Raw genomic sequence first — 10,138 nt, forward strand, 5'->3', positions numbered from 1 at the left:
TTTGCTAATGACACAAAATTGGCAGTATTGTAAACAGTGTTGATGACAACATAAAATTACAACAGGATATTGATAGATTACATGATGGGCAAAGCTGTAGCAGTTGGATTTTAAGATAAGCAAGTGTGAGGTTATTTGTTTTGCATCATAAAAGGGCAGATCAGGCTATTTTTTTAAAACGCACAAAGTTAAATACAGTGGATGTCCAACAAGATTGGGATTCAGGTGCATAGCTCTTTAAAATGCCATGAAGCGGGACAGATAATACTCAAGAAGGCTAATGGAATGATGGTCTTCATTTCTAAAGGGCTGAAGTATAGGGATGCAGACATTATTCTGCAGTCATACAGAACCCTAGTTAAATCCCATTTACAGTACTGTAAGCAGATCTGGGCACCACACCTTAGGAAAGATGTTTTGGCCCTGGAGGGAGTTCAGTATATGTTTACAAGGAATTATGCCTGGACTTCATGGGTAAAGTTATGAGGGAAGATTAGACAAATTAGGCTTTATTCTACAGAATTTAGAAGTTTAAGGGGTGATCTAATTGAGATCTTCAGGATATTAACAGGGAAAGACAGGGTAGATAAAGATAAACTATTATCACGGGGTAATAGAACCAGGGGACATAGTCTAAGAATTAGAGCCAGGCCATTCAGGAGAGATGTTAGAAAGCACTTCTACACACGAAGAGTGGTGAGATTCAGAACTCTGTTCCACAAATGGTGGTTGATGTTAATTCAATTGTTAAATTTAAATCTGAGATAGACAAATCTTTATTAAGCAAGGGTATCAAGGGATATGGGCAGGCATGTGGAGTTAGGCCACAGATCAGTCATGATCTTATTGAATGCCAGAGCAGGCTGTAGGTGCTGAATGGCTTATACCTGCTGCTATGAATCTAGATCTGAGGTGCAGTTTTAAAATGGTCTCTGTTTAAATGGAGATGAGGAGGAATTTATTCTGAGAGAGTTGATAGCATTTAGAATTCCGTTTCCCAATGAGCTGTGGAGAATGGGCCACTGAATATATTCCAGCCAGATTTCTGATTGAAAAGGAAGATGAAGATTCTGGATAACAGGCAGGAAAGTAGACTTAAGGCCACAATCAGAATAGCTGTGACCTTATTGAATGGAGAGCAGGCTCAATGGACCAAATGGTGCTACTCTTGTTGCTGTTTCTTATGATCTTATGTAAAGCGATTCAGGACATCCTGAGGTCATGGGTGCAATCTTCTGTCTGCGAGAGGTGACCATCCATCCCTTTTGGATTTGAGATCCTACAAGGGCGTCAAAGACATTATATAAAGGGAAGTCTTTATTTTAGCTGGGCTGGAACGTGGATGGCGGAGATGCTTCCTCTTGACGGAACAGTGCAACAGGAAGAACGAGAGATAACAAGGTGTAGAGCTGGATGAACACAGCAGGCCAAGCAGCATCAGAGGAGCAGGAAGGCTGATGTTTCGGGCCTAGACCCAAGACACCTTGTTATCTCAGATTGTCCAGCATCTGCAGTTCCTACTATCTCCGGAAGAATGAGAGGCAGTCCAGGCACTTTGGAAAGGAGGTTGGTGGAGTGTGGCAGGGAGATGGATGAGGTATTTTGGTGGCGCACCGTACATCTCCAATTGACCGAACAGCCCCAACATGAAGAATGAGAATTGGGGACTTTGGTGGGGGGGGTCAGTGGTAGGGTGTTTTAAAGTATTTGGCCTTAAACTCTGTGCAAACTATGCAGGTCGTGTGCCAGTACCCCGAAGCCCTCGCCTCTCTGTCAGTTGTTTGCAGGAGGTGGGAGAGGCAGGGAGTTGAAGTGAGGGGGATCCGCTAAGACCCAACGGAAACACGGCGCCGGCCGAGTGACAGCGGGGGTTTGGGGGTGGAGGCCCTCTGGCCAATGGACGAGACGGGGAGGCGGGCCTCTATCCCTGACAAGCAGCGCTCAGGACCAATGGGAGGCGGCAGCGGGCGGGATGTCCGCCCGGCGCGTTGGGGCTGAGCCTGGCATTCCCAGGCAATAATGGATGCTTCTTGGCTGGGATTGCAATGGACTGAGCAGGATTGCAGCAGGGGGGCTGCACTTCCAGGCAGCAAGCACTGAGCACAGGCACCCCAGCAAGGAGGGAGAGAGTGCTGCCTGAGGGAGATCAGGTGCAAAACCAAAACAATAATCCATCCTTCCTCCAAAGCCCTGTATGTAGCTCATCCCCTTTTTGCAAAAAAAATAACAAAAGTGGGATGTGATTGTCTTAAATGCAAAAGTGCATTGAAGTGTTTTTTTTGCATTGCACAGTGACACAGCTCTTGCATTTCTTGGCTGTGGGTTAACTTTCATCTGCATTGAAATTAATACTAAGAATTATTAGGGTTTGCTAATTGTAGTTGCTGCACAGGGTGCAAGCTTGGCACACGACTGCTGCAAAAGTGGTCCTACAAGGAGAAGGCTCCCCACCCAACCCGTGAGTGGTGTTATTGTGCTTTCCAAGGGCACGGTGCCTATTGTGATCTGTGGTTGTGCAAAGGGGGAGGGGAGGGAAATGAAGGGGGCGGTGTGATTCGCAGCCGAGCTCTTGACTGGAAGCAAGCGAGTGAATGGGCTGTGATGTATAGATAGGTTTACTTATCGTTGCATTGTCTGTCTCGCTTCCCCTCCTTGCAAAAACCCTGAAGTTGCAAGCGTCTTAATATTTGCATGTGATCAGTCACACGGTGGTTAAAATAATTCTCCCACTAATTAATACCATGAAGATGTGCTTTTTGTTTTTTTTTTCCGGGGAAAAAACCCAGGTGAAGACACCTGGACAATAAGCGAATTGTTAGTTTCCTGCTATGTTGTCATTCGGGAGCTGTTTAGCAATCGACCATTTGTAATATATAAATGAGACAGGGAGACATTGTTTCTGTATAATACATAAAATAACATTGTTTGATAATGAATAGGATAGTGTAATTTTCATTCTAAGTCTATATTGAGTCATATTTAAGGTAGTGGCTGAATTGGTATGGATAGCCCTGGAATGGGGATATTACTCCCATGCTGATAATCACTGTGTTGGAAAGTGTGACCATATTGGCACTGGGTAAGGATAGAATTGAGTTTGGGTGTGATGTACTGCACAGCACATCATCCATTCCACACTAGTTGAGCTATAGAAGTAGGAATGTTTTAAATAAGATACATAAAAGAATGGTGTTTTTAAAATATTACCTGAAAAAGTTATATTTCAGAATATTGTGTATAATAGTGACATTTCTGTTATATTTTACTGGCAGATCTCCCACAGTGCTGCTCGTGACAAGTTGAATGATGTGCTGCTCCACAAAGACTGGGCTGTTCTATCAGGTACGGTGATGGAAAATGCATGAATTTCAGTGTATATAGGCCATGCTTACCAGTGATTTGGTCATTGAATCAAACAGTATGTTCTTCTAGCACAAGACAGCATTCACCTGCAAATTCTTAAGACAGAGTGCCTACTGTTAGGTGTGGTTCTGAGATTCGGTAAAACTTGCTGAACAATCCTGAGTGTGCAGAAGAAAACTAGGTTCAAACAATCATTCAAACTTGTAATGCAGCTCATTTTCACATATAGAATCATCCAGCATGGAAACAGACCTTTTGATCCAACTCATCCATGCCAGATATCTTAATCTAGTCCCATCTAAACCCTTCCTAATCATGTACCCTTCCAGATGCCTTTAAATGTTGTACCAGCCTCCACCACATCCTCTGGCAGCTTATTCCATAAGCGCATCACCCTCTGTGTGAAAAAGTTGCTCCTTACATCCCTTTTAAATCTTTCCCCTCTTACTTTAGACTTATGCCCCCTAGTTTTGGTGTCCCCCAGCTTGGGGAAAAGACCTTGGCTATTTACCCTAACCATGTCCCTCATGACCTTATAAACCTCTATAAGGTCACCCCTCAGCCTCCGACACTCCAGGAAAAATAGCCCAGGCTATTCAGCCTTTCCCAATAGCTCAAACCCTCCAACCTGGCAACATCCTTCTGAATCTTTTCTGATCCTTTTCAAGTTTCACAACATCCTTTCTATAGTGGGAAGACCAGAATTGACCACGTTTCACATATTCCAAAAGTGCCCTAACCAATGTCCAGTACAGCTGCAAAATGACTTCCCAACTCCTAAACTCAATGCACTGACCAATAAAGGCAAGCATACCAAATGCTGCCTTCGCTACCCTGTCTACATGCAACTCAGCTTTCAAGGAACTATTAACATGCATTCCAAGATCTCTTTTGTTTGCTAGAAGTAACATTCATTCATAGTCAGGCACCCATTCTGTACAAACAGTAGGAATATGTTCAAGCTGGCCCCTTCTTTTGAACTATCTGGGGGCATAGAAAGCCTGTAGTTCCTGTTATTTTTGTCGTGGGATGTCTTGGTCAATCAGAGGGGACTTTGCCATGTAATCAGCACTCTTTTCTCCTCTACTATAAAACATTTCATAATTGGAAATTTGGCATTCTTGTTTTTGGTTCTGATGAGTGCCAGAGAATAAGTTTGGCAACATGTCTCCCTACTCAGCTAGAATGTGACATGTATTATTTGTTGGCTGAGGTAGATTTTAGACTACTGATACATTAAATGTTCTTAAAGCTGAAAGCAGCCATAATGCTGCCAGAGTTTGGCTTGTTTAGATTTAGGGAAGGTTCTTAATTGGAAAATAATTGTAATTTTTGGGTCCCAGGTCAGTGATGACTTTCGGCCTTTTACAAACAAGATTGTTTTACATCTGTACCAAATTATGATGTCTAGTGTATATTGTGTTGAAACTAGAATGTATTTTTACACAGTAGCATATTTTTCTTGGCACAGCTCATGGGGAGTACTGTTCTTTAAGTGTAGAATTGGTGTATCATGTAATGTGCAATAAATTCTGCTATTGAAGTATGAATGTGCTTCTTTAAGACCCCAGGAGCCTACTGCTGTTCATGTTACACCACTGGAGGTCACTCAGAGTTTAATTGCTCTTTGGTGAGGGAGGTGGGCAGATTGGCTGGTTGCTGCAAATTTCAGGTTACAGGGCAGAATGCAGAAATTCCTGTCAGTCCTCTCTCTTCAGTCTGATTGCGGAGGTCAGTGGCAGGTTGTAAGCATTCCCACATTTGAATCAATGGACACATTTTGTTATTGCTGTATGTCAGAAATGTGACAAATGCATCTTTAAATGTGTTTCTCTAACTCTCTCTCTTAGAACATTATTCCTTATGGTGCATTATATAGCACTGTCAATGTGTGAAGGGAAAGGAGGGACCTGTTTAAAAACAGATTGTTGCAAAGACACTGTCCTTAACATAAAATGATATTAAAATGTTCAAAGGAGCTTTATGTTACCAATATTAGACAAGATTTGACTGTGAAAGACATGCAAACATGTGAATTAGGTGTGAAATAGGCCACTTGGCCCCTCCAGCTGCTCTGCCATTCAACAAGATCATGATTGATCTGATTACTCCACATTTCTGCCTACCTCCATTAACCCTGTTCTTTGTTTATGAAGAATCTATCAACCTCTCACAAAAAAAATGTCCAAGGACTTTGCTTCTACGTGAAAAAAGTGTTCACCTGTCTTAATTGGGTGACCCCTTGAAAGACTGTGGCAGCGTGGGCAGAGCCAGCATTGCATTTTTGAGTGACCTCAAGACCCACAGCTCTAGAGTGGAAGAAAGTCATCTAAAGTCTCAAGGGATTGCTTAGGCAGGAGAAGAGACTTTGAAACAGTGGCTCCTGTATCTATATTCTCCCACCAGGGACGACATATCCATTCCATTGGCACTTTGTCAAGACTCCTCAGGATCTTGTGTACAAATGAAGACATTAAGGCAGATAAAGAAATGCTTGGTCAAAGCAGTATGTATTAAAGAAAGAAAATGGGTTGGATAAGTTTATGTGGTGGTACTGGAGTTTGGGGCCTTGGCAGCTGAAGGCACAGCCCCAAATGGTAGAATGGCTGAAATTAGGGATTCTCAAGGCCAAATCAGAGAAGCGCGGGTATCGCAGAGGGCTAGGGTGGAATGGAGGAGGTTGAAAGGGATAGGGAGGGCCTAAGCCTTGTAAAGCAAGGGTGATAATTTTACAGGTATGACTGGACTTGGAGGCAGTATAGGTCAGGGAGCACAGGGCTGATGGGTGAATTATACATGGTATGAGTTAGAATGCAGAGTTTTGGAGGAACTCCAGCTTGTGGGTAGTAGAACGTAGGAGGCCAGCAGAAGTGCCTGGGATTAGTCTGAAGTCAACAAAGGCATGGAAGAAGGGTTTGGCAGTGGATAAGCTGAGACAATGGCAGATTTGAGTGACATTCAGGAGTTGGAAATAGGTGGCCTCATACGATTAGCGCGTCATACTGTAACATGAACAGTTTGAGTGAGTCGTTGTTGGCTAACAGTAAGATGAGGTTTGATCATGACATAGTGGACTGGACCTATTGCCATGAAGCAGAACCCAGCATAATTAAAGAGAAATAGAACACAAAGCCTCAGTTAGAGTACTGTGTGCAGTATTGGATCACATAGAATAGGAAAGATATTGAGGCTTTAGGGAAGAAATTTGTAAGTGCAGTTTACTACCTGACCATTTCACAAGTCTTCCAGAAGAAGGCAGTCTCGACATCTGCTGATGCTTCACCTTGAGCTGTTTGAAAGAGTCAAAGTCATACAACATGGAAACAGACCCTTTGATCCAACCAGTCCATGCTGAACATAATCCCATGTCCCTCCCAAACCTTTGCTATTCATGTACTTGTCTAAGTGTCTTTTAAATGTTGTAATTGTGCTCACATTCACTGCTTTTTCTGGAAGTTCATTCCACGCACGAATCACTTTCTGTGTAAAAAAATTTGCTCCTCATGTCTTTTTTAAATCTCTCTCCTCTCACCTTAAAAATATGCCCACTAGTCTTGAAATCCCCTATCCTAGGGAAAACACACCTAACATTAACCCTATCTCTACCCCTCTTGATTTTTCAACTTCCGTGAGGTCACCTCTCAACATCCGATGCGCCAGTGAGAAGTCCCAGCCTATTCAGCCTTTCTTTATAACTCAAACCTTCCATACCCAACAACATCCTGGTTAATTGCTTCTGAATCCTCTCTTGCTTAATAATATCCATCCTATAACTAGGTGACCAGAACTGGAAACAATAGTCCAGAAGAGACCTCACCAGTGTCCTGTACAACCTCAGTGGTGGCTTGTATTGTCTTCCACACTCAAACACAGCAAAGAGGTGGGTTTCAGGTCTACCTTAGCCAGAACCGAGAATTAAAGCTTCCCCGTTGTTATCCTAAGTTGCACATTATGTGCCTGAGCTAACATCAGCTATCTCCTACCCATTCAAAGTCTGGTATAGAGAATTAAATATGAAGAAATTATATTAAAACTGACAGCCCAGGTTATAGGGAAATATGATTAAAATGATTATATCATGAATAAAGGGGGTTGGGTAAGATATGATGTTTAATAGGTGAGGAATCAAGAACTAGCTTCTACCATTTTAAATGTACAGGACTTAGAACAGAAGACAGGACATACCTGTTTTTATGCAGAGGGTTTTAAAGCTGCAGAATTGACTTCCAGAGTTGGCATTTGAGGCAGAAATTATATTAATGGTCATGATTACAGGTTGAAGAGTGGGATAGATGTTAGAGCAGTACGAGAAGATGGTGGATGCATATGATTGGAAGCATTTACTGGCGTAGAGGGTAAAGACTGACAAGAACAGGTTTGGGCCGAATGTCCTTTACCATACTGTGTTCACTATTCTGCATTTCAATTCTTGCATTTCTGTATGGTGTTGTCGCAGATGCCATTCTTCAGCAGTGATCATGACTACGATGGATGGGCATGTTTGTTGATAACCTGCAGGCCGTGATCAACATCACCAATAAAACCTTGCCTCTCATAAACATCAAAGCAACAGGCCAGATTTCCTTTTCCTTTTCCGCTATTTGCTGAAAGTAAGACCATTAGTCAAGATTCGTTTATTTTGTATTGTTGAAAATGTAAACATGTCGCCAGGGCTTTCTACTTCTATTTGTCAGGACAAACACAAGAATGCCAAATTTCAAGCTGTCACAATTTATATTTCCACTGTAACTTATTGTAAATTGTTGAGATTATTTGAAATCTGGCATCCTTACATTTGTTCTGATGAGTGCAAAAGCTTTGGTAGAATTTCTCTTTGCAGCAAAGTCAAGTTCTGAACTTCAGAGCAACGATTCACTTTTTTTATAGTGAGCTGTATGAAAATGGTTACAATAGAAATGCTCTAATTTTGGACTTCTGCCTAATATTTTGGCTGTGAGATTATTCAACTCTTGATTATTCTTGTTCAATCACAACTTTTTCCTAACAAAATTGCCCCAAAGTAATTCCAAGATGGAATAGATATGCCACAAACATTCAAAATCATTGTGTATGAAGGGATCACAGCCTAGAATGCATCAGTGAAGCTCATGAACATTAACCTGCTCATAATAAAATGGAATGGACGTAGCAAGCGTGAATGTAGTGAAAATGCATTAATCCACTTTATTTGACTATGTTGACTGGCTGGGAGGCACCGAGCAGTGAGGTTAAATTGACATTGCGACTTGGTAGTTCTCATACCAATCAGGCTGATGCTCCTCCTAATTGGGAAATGACATTGGCTGCTCACTTTATTCCTTTTTCCTAAAGAAAATCCATAGTCGTTCACTGTAGATAAAATTAGAGCTGAGGACCACGGGATAAAAATCAAGCCATCCCAAAAATTACCGTGTTGATTGGACTGTAAGACACACCGCACTAGAGGATTCATCAGGATTTTACATGGATGTATTGGAATGTAAACTCCAAACTGCAAGCCACGTTGTAATTTTAGTTTCTTTTTCCAGAAAATGTGCAGGAAGGGTATGCTTAAGTCACCTTGTTGTTGACTTTGTCCTTCATTTTTGATCTTTAACTATGATGGTTGCTTGCCTCCAATGTAAATGATAGCAGCAGGGACTGTTCACTTAAAGAATGTGCAATTGTGCTGATGGTGTTTAGTAAGGTCAGAGTCGCTCCTGGAATCTCTCAACATTTACGTAAGAGATGGGCTGAAGCCCATCTGGTCTATGTCAGTGTTTATGCTGGATACTTGACCTTCACACCTTGCTTCAACCAACTCTATCAATATAACCTTCTATTTCTTTCTCCCTCATTGTTACCAACTTCCCCTTAAATAAATTTATGATCAGCATCTCAACCAGGTCATGTGGTAGAAATTTTCACATTCTAATCAATCTCTGAGGAAAGTTAGTTTCTCCTGAAATGTTTATTAAATTTGTTGGTGACCTTTAATTCGGGAAGTATTTTGTCTATGTCTATTCTATATCAACTGTTGGATCAGCTTTCGGTCATCTTCCTAGAGCAAGGAGCATCTTAGTCTTTACTGATTTACTCTCTCAATTCTGGTATCATTCTCTGAATTTTTATGTTAAATTACAGAACCAAAGGTCCATAACTTCTTCACAATTGGTCCACATGGATTCAGGGACCATCCTGCTCCCTTCCCTTTTTCATCAATATGACAGTGCTGACACTAGGCAGAGATGCCTTCCTATAAAGGGAGCATGCCTTCAGTCCTCTCTTAGATCTTCTTCAAATTTCAAGCAAATGGTCTTCACATTTTGCTAGAATTTTAAGAGAATGCTATTACCAATGTGGAACTGGCCTCTGAAGATGAATATATCTTCTTCCTGCTCTGTACTGAGTGATGTGTAATTGTTAATTGGCTTAGATTTCAGCAAGGGTGTCAGTGGAATGAAGAGAACATTGGAAGTACCCATTGGCCATGATTTATATAGAAGGTGACTTAAGTCAGGAGTGACTTATGGTCAGTTCAGCATTTGGCATGTAAATCATATCCCACCAGTTTTCATACTGTGCTGTATTTACAGGAAGTGCTAAAGGTTAATTAGACAAAGGCATAAAAATGTCGGGTTTAATGATGCATGGTGTTCCTTTGTGGGTTGGTTCCAGTGGAGCTGAAGGCAGGGAAGTGCTAATTAACTTAGAAAACTACAGTAAGAGTGTTGCATTTATACTTTTGGCTAGCTCCTTCTGTTGACTTCAGGTACATCAGATGGAAAACCCATGA

The 10,138-nt window shown here is 41.7% G+C and overlaps 1 long non-coding RNA gene across 1 annotated transcript; it reads left to right on the forward strand.

Annotated features, from left to right (window-relative positions):
• The first annotated feature begins 2,039 nt into the window (after window positions 1-2,039).
• LOC125487217 lies at window positions 2,040-7,932 on the forward strand. Its single transcript, XR_007265731.1, has 3 exons — window positions 2,040-2,150; window positions 3,273-3,342; window positions 7,820-7,932. It is a non-coding gene; the product is annotated as an uncharacterized LOC125487217 (long non-coding RNA).
• The last annotated feature ends 2,206 nt before the right edge of the window (window positions 7,933-10,138 follow it).

This window comes from Rhincodon typus, chromosome 38 (assembly GCF_021869965.1).
Source record: "Rhincodon typus isolate 14 chromosome 38, sRhiTyp1.1, whole genome shotgun sequence".
In the NCBI taxonomy this organism is placed as follows: Eukaryota; Metazoa; Chordata; class Chondrichthyes; order Orectolobiformes; family Rhincodontidae; genus Rhincodon; species Rhincodon typus.